The 11,692-nt window shown below is 47.0% G+C and overlaps 1 pseudogene across 1 annotated transcript; it reads right to left on the bottom strand.

Annotated features, from left to right (window-relative positions):
- Window positions 1–4,990: 4,990 nt before the first annotated feature.
- Window positions 4,991–9,816, bottom strand: LOC311122076 (choline-phosphate cytidylyltransferase B-like; annotated as a pseudogene). The gene is made up of 7 exons: window positions 9,718–9,816; window positions 8,808–8,924; window positions 8,503–8,654; window positions 8,116–8,194; window positions 7,312–7,454; window positions 5,636–5,824; window positions 4,991–5,254 (listed from the first exon to the last, which is right to left on the bottom strand). The product of its transcript is annotated as a choline-phosphate cytidylyltransferase B-like (transcript).
- Between the last annotated feature and the right edge of the window lie 1,876 nt (window positions 9,817–11,692).

Here is an 11,692-nt window from a genome sequence, read left to right as displayed (position 1 = left end):
ATTAGCTGTAAAACTGCAAAAATGGTCTCTCTGCCCCATGGCAAAATGAGTAGAATTACATGAAATCTGTTATTAAATTGCAACACCTTCTCTCCGCCCATATCAAAATGTGTAGAATTGCAGGAAATTAACTTTTAAACATGAATTTTTCTCCCCACTGTCGAAAGGGAGGCCACTAAAATGTTTTGCTGTGAGGTGGGGGCCCCCCCAACCAAATCTATTTTAGCCCCTAATCTATGTTCTTCAATGATGTAAGGGATTGGATGAAATTAGTATTTTCATCGAAGTGTCAAGAAGAAATTCTGTGGTGTTGTAGTGGCATAACAAAGCGGCCATTTTGAAATTCCATTGTTTGTGCAGGAGTTAAAGAGCGACTGAACACGCCGATTTGCACATGTTTTTTTCTGTTGCTCATTAGAATAAAGAGATTTCAGTCTTGGAGGTATGTTTCCTGACCAATTCTGTGTTTGGTTAATGATGTTTGTCCCCCATGAGACACTGTAGACGCGGAAGCCTATTTCACGTCCTCTAAATCCCTAGAATGAATCTAAAATAACTCAAGAAATCTGTAATACATTTTTACGTTTTTGCCGAGGATGTTTTAGTTGCACAGTTTTACATCTAAGGTGTTTGGTGCAGTATTATTCAAGTAAATACATTTGTGACGTGTTGTCTTATGTAAACAAAGTCGGAGCTGCGGAGCACGTCTGTCTCACTGTCTATCTATGCTATTGGATAGCGAGCGATCACCACAGCTGTTCACCCCATGTTAGTGGGACATTGTCAAATCGAAACCCAACCTTTATTTAACCATTGTGACATACGGATGTTCCAAACTGAGTTTTAGACGAGACTGTCTTTATGACCAAAATGATACTATTTACACTTTGTAGTCAATTTTGACACTAGAATAACTGTTTCTGACTCATATCGATTCCACATAGGCCGTTTTCAAAGGGATTCATTGCTTTTTAAAGGCAATTGCTCTTTAATGGCGGTTTAGGAAACAAATATCATGTATTTCTGGAACAGGTATTATTTTGCATGGGAACAGGGTTGCTTTTTGATCATACATTTTTTACTTCCATTTTTCAGTCTTTTTATTTTAGTGTAACTGGATGATGATTATTTCGGAGAGGGCTCTTTCCTCCCTCTCTTGTTTTAAAAGGTCACAGGCTATATGTACACTTCGTCTTCATGTGAGGATTACATTTCATACAGGACTGATCAATAGTATCAATAGTCACAGTTAACTCTGAGATAAGATTTGCCTGTTTGTTTGCGTTTCTAGCTATCCTCATTTGCACCTAAAATAAGTTAGCTGTAGGGAAGGTATTAGTGGCTTATATAGTATCTACAGTATATACAGTATGGTAATGTATGAGCCGGCTTGGAGTATTTTGTATTTGTATTTATTATGGATCTCCATTACTTCCTGCCAAGGCAGCAGCTACTCTTCCTGTGGTTTATTATGGATCCCCATTTCTTCCTGCCAAGGCAGCAGCTACTCTTCCTGGGGTTTATTATGGTTCCCCATTACGTCCTGCCAAGGCAGCAGCTACTCTTCCTGGGGTTTATTATGGATCCCCATTACTTCCTGCCAAGGCAGCACTACTCTTCCTGGGGTTTATTATGGATCCCCATTACTTCCTGCAAAGGCAGCAGCTACTCTTCCTGGGGTTTATTATGGATCCCTATTACTTCCTGCCAAGGCAGCAGCTACTCTTCCTGGGGTTTATTATGGATCCCCATTACTTCCTGCCAAGGCAGCAGCTACTCTTCCTGGGGTTTATTATGGATCCCCATTACTTCCTGCCAAGGCAGTAGCTACTCTTCCTGGGGTTTATTATGGATCCCCATTACTTCCTTCCAATACAGCAGCTACTCTTCCTGGGGTCCAGCAAAATTAAGGCAGTTATACCATTTAAAAAAAAACATTACACTACATTCATAACAGATTTCACAGCACACTAAGCGTGTGCCCTCAGGCCCCTACTCCACTACCACATATCTGCAACACAAAATCCATGTGTACGTGTGTGTATAGTGCGCATGTTATCATGTGTGTGTATGAGTGATTTCCCTTCTGTATCCCTACTGTATCTCTGATGTAAGGAGATGACTGAGCACTTGGCATGCATGACCTCCTCCCAGTAGAGAAAGATCATGCATACGTACGCTGTCACAAAACAAACTTTAACTTTTATATGTATACATGGTACAGTATTGGCTAGCTAATACACACAGTCACATACAACAACATAGAGGTATTCAGCATGAGCTCAAGCTTGCAATACCTACTGTAATACCTACTGTAAATTATCCAAACCTACAATAAGAAGAAGGAAAACAACTGCCACTGTTCTTCTCTGGTCTGCTCTGCTCTGCTCTGCTCTGGTCTGCTCTGGTCTGTTCTGCTCTGGTCTGTTCTGCTCTGGTCTGTTCTGCTCTGTTCTGCTCTGGTCTGTTCTTCTCTGCTCTGTTCTGTTCTGTGCAGCGAGTCTGTATCTGATGAAAAAGAGAGATTGAGAGGAAACAATCACCAAGCTGCTTCTCTTTCAATGATTTTCATTTTCTATTTATTTACATATTAAGCCATTAGAAAATAAGACAATACAAACAGAAACAGACTTCCCAAGTTTGTACATACATTGCAGGGTTACATACGTTACATACAGGACAAGAACGTCTCCAAGGCGGATCAGGAGGTGTGTGGTAGCAAGTGGTTTCAGGTGCTCTCATGTGGCTTTCCGCTGTGGAACAGTTGTGTCATAGCGAGAGACATCGAGTTGAAGAGAGTTCACAGTTCTGTGTGGTGTTGTGACTAGCTATGCCAGAGACCATGATGATTCTACCACGGCTGAGGTGAACAAGGCAATCCACAAAAGCCCGGTACTGGTTTTTGTTCCAGCCAAGTTGTAACACACAACCTGATGCCATGGCCATGCCAGCCCTTTGTGGATAACACTGGCCATCTCTGGACTACAACCTTTGTTCTCTGGTCTCTAAGGAAGTCCCCTGAATAAGCTCAGTCACAATTGTACATTCTAAACGCTACAGAATTGATAGATCAGTTTCTCTAGTTGATTGCACTGTTTACAAGAGATGGGCCGGGCAGGCGGCCATATTGGGAAAGGGGGGGGGACAAACCTCCCTGATACTGAAGTTCCAAGTGTTCTGTTAATTGTGCAATCACCAATCAGGTACTGCGTTCCATGGTGTTACCATTGTTGAAATTTAAATTTTAAATGTTAATCATTTAGCAGACGTTCTTATCCAGGGAAATTAGGGTTAAGTGCCTTGCTCAATGGCACATCAACAGATTTTTCACCTAGTCAGCTCGAGGATTCGAACCAGCTACGGGCCCAATGCTCTTAACTGCTAGGCTACCTGCCACCCCCGCCCCCCATTTTTTTTTACATCCATTAATTTATGCAGTCCCTATGGCAAATAATCTGGTACAGAATAATTAGTGATTCAGTGGGGTGTATCTCAATAGCCTAAAGTGGCCTTCTCTCCTCGTCTCCCAGGAAGGGTGCAGTTACACTACTACTCCTATAGAGGGAAGTGTTTCTCTCTGTTAAGTCTCCACTAGGGCACAGTCAGTCAGCATGCACCATGTTACAGAATGATGCAGGTAGAAACAGAATGCATAGGGGAGACACAGTCTATTATCTTATTCTATAGGATAGAGAACTGTGTCTGTTTGTCTATGAATTCAGTCTCTATCTGGAGAGCTCTGTGACAGTGTAGGCCTGCTCACTGAATATAACACAGCAAAAAATCACACTGCAAAAGATCGCTGTAAAATACCTTCTATCATGTTTACCCTAGTTGAGATAAAAAAACTAAAAGAAAGGATGGAGAAAAGGGAGAACGTAAAACTATGGAGTGATATGATCAACAGGCACTATTTTATTTACCGCCTCTGTCAGACCTGAGCAATCGAAAACAGAGCAGTCGCATCATCGTCTCTACACTCCCATCTGCTTCGTTGCCCAGGCAACAGAGACTGTGATGGCTTCTTTGTGCTACAGCACTAGACTACATTTCCCATGACCCCCTTCTGTCTTGCATATCTACAACTTCCTGGTAGATACAGTTTCAGCATCCAGTCATTGCTGCCAGTGTGTGGAAGAAGATGTCAGATTGTGTGTGTGTGTGTGTGGTGGGGGGTGACAACTGGGAACTCTGAAAAAAACGAGGTCAAATCATGACGTCAGTGATCTTCATGTCGGAAAGTTGGAGTTCTAGAAAGATGTCAGAGTTTCCAACTTGGAATTTCGAGTTACATGCTGACCGTCGCGTGCGCGCGTGTTGCAAAATAAACGTACACATACATGTTATTCAATCATTGCGCGCGTCAACGAGCGTCTACGTAGCCAGGCGCTAAAATATAACTTGGTTCTATTTGTGACGCTTGACGCGCTCCAAGTCCTGCCTCTCTCATGTCCTCATTGGTTTTTAGGAGCATATACCAACGTGGGTGATTGAAAGATGAACTGAGGTCCACACTCCAGTCCAGTTGGTTGTGGTAATGCACCTTAAAGTTGGTTGCAAACCGCCATATAAAGTCCAAAGATGAAGAAGAAGCCTGACGGAGGAGAGATTACTAGAAACAAACTCGGTTTACCCTTTTATCTGTGGATTAATTGTCCGAGTAGAGGACCTTGTGCATTTCAGGTAGAATAACAACCCAATGTTTATATCCCAGGACAAATTTGCTAGCAACAGCAAGCTAGCTAGCTAAATTGCTATAAATGTTTAATGCTTTTCGACCTGTCCCCAAATGAATATAGTTGGTTCAGAGTTCGTTTTGATATTTCAACCTGCGTGTCCTGATCGCGTCTGGTGTCGGTGGACAAAATCAACACGCGCACGGTCTGGTCAGCATGTAAGACGACCGTTCAAAAACGATTTTCCCAGTCGGAGCTGGTTTTTTCCCCCCACGTTTTTTTCTGAGTTGTCTTGAATGTACTAAAGTCAGAAGTCAGAGATTTCCGAGTTCCCAGTTGTTTTGAACACGGCATTGTGTTTCACACTTCCCATTCTCATTTTCCTCACTCATGCTACTGAAGGAGGCTGAGGCTCCTTTGTGTGAGGAGTGGGAGACTGGCCTGGGGTGAGACCAGCGAGAGGGAGGAGATGGGGAACGGGATGGAGACAGTTGCCGGGGTGGACTGTTGCTAGGCGACCCGCGAGGTGACAGAGCGTAGGAGATCATCCGACCACTACGCTCACTAAACACCTGTTTCTGTTAGGGAGAGAGAGGGGAGAGAGGGAGATGGTAGAGGGATAGAGAGAGAGAGAGAGATAGGAAAGAGAGGGCGAAAGGAGAGTGATGGAAAGAGAGGGAGGGGGAGAGTGGAGAGAGAATAGGGTAGAGGGATGGAGAGAGAGAGAGAGAGCGGAGAGGGATGGAGAGAGAGGGAGGGGGGAGAGAGAAGAGAGAGGATAGGGTGGAGAGAGAGAGCGAGAGAGACAGAGAGCAGAGAGGGATGGAGAGAGAGGGAGGGGGAGAGAGACCAGTGTGTGAGAGTACTTTCACTTCAAAGTCTAGTTGGAGGTGCACAGTTTAGTTCATAGATTAGATTTGTGAACAAAGAGCGGAGCATTAGAGACAGGCCTGACTTACCCATGTTCCATCTGGGCCGAACAGTTCCAGGAAGTTACCAATGAACTCCCGTGATTTCTCCTCCCACTTCTGTATGAGGTCATGGCTCTTCTCCTCCACACGGTAGACAAAGTGTTTACTCTTCTCCTCCACCGTCTTCACCTTCTCCTTCATACGGTCCACCTGGTTCTGCAGGCGGTACTTCTTCTCCTGAGGAAGGTTGGAGGAAGGTTCGATGGAGGTTGGAGGGAGAGAGGTTGGAGGGAGGTTGGGAGAAGTTGGAGGAATGTGGGAGGGAGGTAGGAGGGAGGATGGAGGAACATTGAAGGAAGGTTGGAAGAAAGTTGGAGGGAGGTTGGAGGAAAGTTGAAGGAATGTTGGAGGGAGGAAGGGAGGAAGGGAGGTTGGAGGGAGGTTGGAGGAATGTTGGAGGAATGTTGGAGGGAGGTTGGAGGGAGGAAGGAAGGGAGGTTGGAGGAAGGTTGGAGAGAGGGAGGGAGTTGAGGGGAGGTTGGAGGACGGTTGGAGGAATGTTGGAGGGAGCTGAGTTCCTTGGCGTTACCATCGTTGAAATGTAACATCCATTCATTTATGCAGTCGCTATGGCAAGGGGTGCATCTCAATAGTCGAATGGACTCTCCACAGTGATTTCATGCTTTCCAAAAATTCAGCCGCACAAAAGTACGTAGAATTACGTAGAGAGCTACGCAAACTAAGCTCCGTCGGATCTGTTGTGTAGACTGTGTGGAGCCCTTCAAGTGGCCTTCTCTCCTTGTCTCCCAGGAAGGATGCAGTTACTCTACTACTCCTCTAGAGGACAGTGTTTCTCTCTGTTAAGTCTCCACTAGGGCACAGTCAGTCAGCATGCACCATGTTACAGAATGATGCAGGTAGAAACAGAATGCATAGGGCAGACACAGTCTATTATCTTATTCTATAGGATAGAGAACTGTGTCTGTTTGTCTATGAATTCAGCCTCTATCTGGAGAGCTCTGTGACAGTGTAGGCCTGCTCACTGAATATAACACAGCAAAAAATCACACTGCAAAAGATCGCTGTGAAATACCTTCTATCATGTTTACCCTAGTTGAGATAAAAAACTAAAAGAAAGGATGGAGAAAAGGGAGAACGTAAAACTATGGAGTGATATGATCAACAGGTTGGAGGGAAGTTGGAGGGAGGGAGGTTGGGGGGAGGTTGGAGGGAGGTTGGGGGGAGGTTGGAGGAAGGTTGGATGGAGGTTGGAGGAATGTTGGAGGAATGTTGGAGTGAGGTTGTAGGAAGGTTGTAGGAAGGTTGGAGGAATGTTGGAGGGAGGTTGGAGGAAGGTTGAAGGAATGTTGCTTCCTTCATACGGTCCACCTGGTTCTGCAGGCGGTACTTCTTCTCCTGAGGAAGGTTAGAGGGAGGTTGGAGGGAGGTTGGAGGAAGGTTGCAGGAGGTTGGAGGGAGGGAAGTTGAAGGGAGGTTGGAGGGAGAGAGGTTGGGGGAAGTTGGAGGGAGGTTGGAGGGAGGGAGGTTGGGGGAAGTTGGAGGGATGTTGGAGGAAGGTTGGAAGGAGGTTGGAGGAAGGTTGGCTGTATTGTATGTCTGTGTGTTTTTTGAAAGTCATCCGTTATGTTCCCAGTGTACACAGACACACATACGCACAAAAGCGACAGTTCTTTTAAGGGTAGACACCACACAGATACACTTACGTTGATGAAGCTGACGTTGAGCTCTTTAGCGGTGTAGCCTCGCTGTAGGTTGCGTCTTGCGTAGAGGTCATAGTCTCGTACGATACGAGTGATCAGGTCAGAGGTCGAGATACCCTCCGTCCGCTGGGTCGGCACGAACATGCCTGGAAACACAAACACACATAACAAACATACATTATAAATAAACACACACACAGGAACACATACACTGATCGTTAGCCTCGTGGAGAATCAGCCTTCCCTAATCGGAAAGCCTGGTGAAGTCAATGGCAGAAAGTAGCTAGAAAGGGGAGGAAACCCGGTGTAAATAAGTGACGCCTCGCAACACGTCAAACCAATCAAATGCCTTGCTTGCTTGGGCGGAGAGTGTTGAAGGCATACAGTCATATGTTCAAGCAGAGGAGTTGTAATGTCTTCATCGACTACAGCACACTTCTGGAAAAACACAATCACCTTTTTCCTCCTGGTTTTCTTCTATATTCTGCAATATTGCAAACTAGCATAACGGTACGCAACAACTCCCTGCAGTCGGAAAACAGTGACGAACATAACACGCAGCACCCCTCCTACGGGCATGTGGGGAGGGTTCTTGAGATGTAACATCTAATAAAATTGTAGCCGCTGGAAGCCAGCGCACCATTCTAGCCATTTCGGCTAATACAAAATTCTCCAAAGGAGGCGTGACAACAATGTGATTTCAAGGTATGGCTACGCAATACTTAACTGATTGTGAATACAGTTTACACACACACACACACACACACACACACACACATACACACACACACACACACACACACACACCTGCCTCCTTGATGTGTTTGTAGACGTCCTCAGTTCCTGCTGAGGAGTATGGGATATCGTCATGAGCCACAAAATCGATCTGAGAAACAATCAGAACAGAATAAGACAAGAATCACAGAACAGGAAGACAAGAATCACAGAACAGGAAGACAAGAATCACAGAACAGGAAGACAAGAATCACAGAACAGGAAGACAAGAATCATAGAACAGGAAGACAAGAATCACAGAACAGGCAGACAAGAATCACAGAACAGGAAGACAGAAAAAGAAAGCCCATGCAGATAAACTGACACCTAGAAAAGAGACATGCATGCTAGCACATTACTCTTTACATACACAACAAGTCAGAGAGCGCTGAATTAACAGGTGGGAACAGCCAGACACACCTGGTGTTTCTCCAGGAAGTCCTGTGTGAGCGTCCATGGTGCGTCTCGGACCACCTCGTCGACATAGCGACAGTGTCTCAGAGCCTCGTACCTCTCATCCTCTGTCATCACTGTGAAACCCTTGTACTTGTGTGTCAGCTCATCACTGCACACTGACACACACACACACACACACACACACACAAAGTCACAAAGGTACACAAAAACAGATAGCAAAACATATATGAGTTATTCATACTGAGTCATTATATCCACATGTTTATAAATGTATGTCTGTACATATCTGTGTGTGTGTGTGTACATACCTCCCACTATGAGGTATGCGTTGGGGAAGAGGTTCTTGGCCTGCATCAGGGCTCTGGCATGGCCGGAGTGGAACAGATCAAATATTCCATCTGCATATACACGCACTGGACGGTCCACTGGAGAGAACACGTACAGAGTTTACATCTAGAGGACACACACAGAGTTTACATCTAGAGGACACACACAGAGTTTACATCTAGAGGACACACACAGAGTTTACATCTAGAGGACACACACAGAGTTTACATCTAGAGGACACACACAGAGTTTACATCTAGAGGACACACACAGAGTTTACATCTAGAGGACACACACAGAGTTTACATCTAAAGGACACACACAGAGTTTATATCTAGAGGACACACACAGAGTTTACATCTAGAGGACACACACAGAGTTTACATCTAGAGGACACACACAGAGTTTACATCTAGAGGACACACACAGAGTTTACATCTAGAGGACACACACAGAGTTTACATCTAGAGGACACACACAGAGTTTACATCTAGAGGACACACACAGAGTTTACATCTAGAGGACACACACAGAGTTTACATCTAGAGGACACACACAGAGTTTACATCTAGAGGACACACAGAGTTTACATCTAGAGGACACACACAGAGTTTACATCTAGAGGACACACACAGAGTTTACATCTAGAGGACACACACAGAGTTTACATCTAGAGGACACACACAGAGTTTACATCTAGCACATATATAACACCATCAGAGGAGAGGAGAGAGGAGGAGGAGAAAGTGAGTGAATGTGAGGAGGATGTGGAAAAGAAGAAGGGATGGTTATGAGTGAAAATACTGAGGAGAGGATGAAGAATGAGGATGAGAGGAGGAATAGTGATAAAAGAGGGATGGAGCTCGGAACAGAGGAAGAGAGGAGGTATACTTGGGGTCCCTCTGCGGCCTGAGCGATGGAGAGTTTCTCATGAGGGGCGCGGCACTCACAGCTGGTGTCCTTTGCAAAAATAGCAGGCTCAGTCAGCATCTGAGAGAGAGAGAGAGAGAGAGAGAGAGAGAGAACTTTTGTGAGTGTAATGTTTACTGTAATTTTTTTAATTGATTCTTTCACTTTTGTTTATCCATTTCACTTGCTTTGGCATTGTAAACATATGTTTCCCATGCAATTAAAGCCCTTTGAATTGAATTGAATTGAATTGAGAGAGAGTGCGAGCGAGCGAGAGAGAGAAAGAGAGAAAGAGAGAGAGAGAGATTTAACTGTTAGTCACTTTATTAGTTCAGCGTTATAGCGCTAACATCAGCATATTAAACAGCACTTGCATCAAATTCACATCTACAAAACCATTTGACTCGTCTCAACAAACCACAAATGGTTTGGATTTACAGAGGAACCACATGATAGATGAAAAGAGTGGCAAAGAGGAGAAGAAAAGAAGGGAGAGAAAATATGTGATAAACCTGAAAAGCAAAAGAGACAGAAAGAATCAAATAGAATTTGAGAGAGAGATGGAGAGAGGGATGAGAGAGGGACAGAGAGAGGGATGGGAGATCCAGAGAGGGACGGAGAGAGAGGGACGGAGATCCAGAGAGGGACGGGAGAGAGGGACGGGAGATCCAGAAGGGACGGGAGAGAGGGATGGGAGATCCAGAGAGGGACGGGAGAGGGACGGGAGATCCAGAGAGGGGCGGGAGATCCAGAGAGGGACGGGAGATCCAGAGAGGGACGGGAGAGAGGGACGGGAGATCCAGAGAGGGACAGAGAGAGGGATGGGAGATCCAGAGAGGGACGGGAGATCCAGAGAGGGACGGGAGAGAGGGACGGGAGATCCAGAGAGGGACGGGAGAGAGGGACGGGAGATCCAGAGAGGGACGGGAGAGAGGGACGGGAGATCCAGAGAGGGACGGGAGATCCAGAGAGGGACGGGAGATCCAGAGAGGGACGGGAGAGAGGGACGGGAGATCCAGAGAGGGACAGAGAGAGGGATGGGAGATCCAGAGAGGGACGGGAGAGAGGGACGGGAGATCCAGAGAGGGACGGGAGAGAGGGACGGGAGATCCAGAGAGGGACGGGAGAGAGGGATGGGAGATCCAGAGAGGGACGGGAGAGAGGGACGGGAGATCCAGAGAGGGGCGGGAGATCCAGAGAGGGACGGGAGATCCAGAGAGGGACGGGAGAGAGGGACGGGGAGATCCAGAGAGGGACAGAGAGAGGGATGGGAGATCCAGAGAGGGACGGGAGGATCCAGAGAGGGACGGGAGAGAGGGACGGGAGATCCAGAGAGGGGACGGGAGAGAGGGACGGGAGATCCAGAGAGGGACGGGAGAGAGGGACGGGAGATCCAGAGAGGGACGGGAGATCCAGAGAGGGACGGGAGATCCAGAGAGGGACGGGAGAGAGGGACGGGAGATCCAGAGAGGGACAGAGAGAGGGATGGGAGATCCAGAGAGGGACGGGAGAGGGGACGGAAGATCCAGAGAGGGACGGGAGAGAGGGACGGGAGATCCAGAGAGGGACGGGAGAGAGGGACGGGAGATCCAGAGAGGGACGGGAGATCCAGAGAGGGACAGGAGAGGGATGGGAGATCCAGAGAGGGACGGGAGAGAGGGACGGGAGATCCAGAGAGGACGGGAGAGAGGGACGGGAGATCCAGAGAGGGACGGGAGAGAGGGACGGGAGATCCAGAGAGGGACGGGAGATCCAGAGAGGGACGGGAGATCCAGAGAGGGACGGGAGAGAGGGACGGGAGATCCAGAGAGGGACAGAGAGAGGGATGGGAGATCCAGAGAGGGACGGGAGATCCAGAGAGGGACGGGAGAGAGGGACGGGAGATCCAGAGAGGGGACGGGAGAGAGGGACGGGAGATCCAGAGAGGGACGGGAGATCCAGAGAGGGACGGGAGATC

This window comes from Coregonus lavaretus, assembly GCF_964263955.1.
Source record: "Coregonus lavaretus genome assembly, contig: HAP1_SCAFFOLD_756, whole genome shotgun sequence".
Taxonomy (NCBI): Eukaryota; Metazoa; Chordata; class Actinopteri; order Salmoniformes; family Salmonidae; genus Coregonus; species Coregonus lavaretus.
This window is presented reverse-complemented; position numbering and strand designations above follow the sequence as displayed.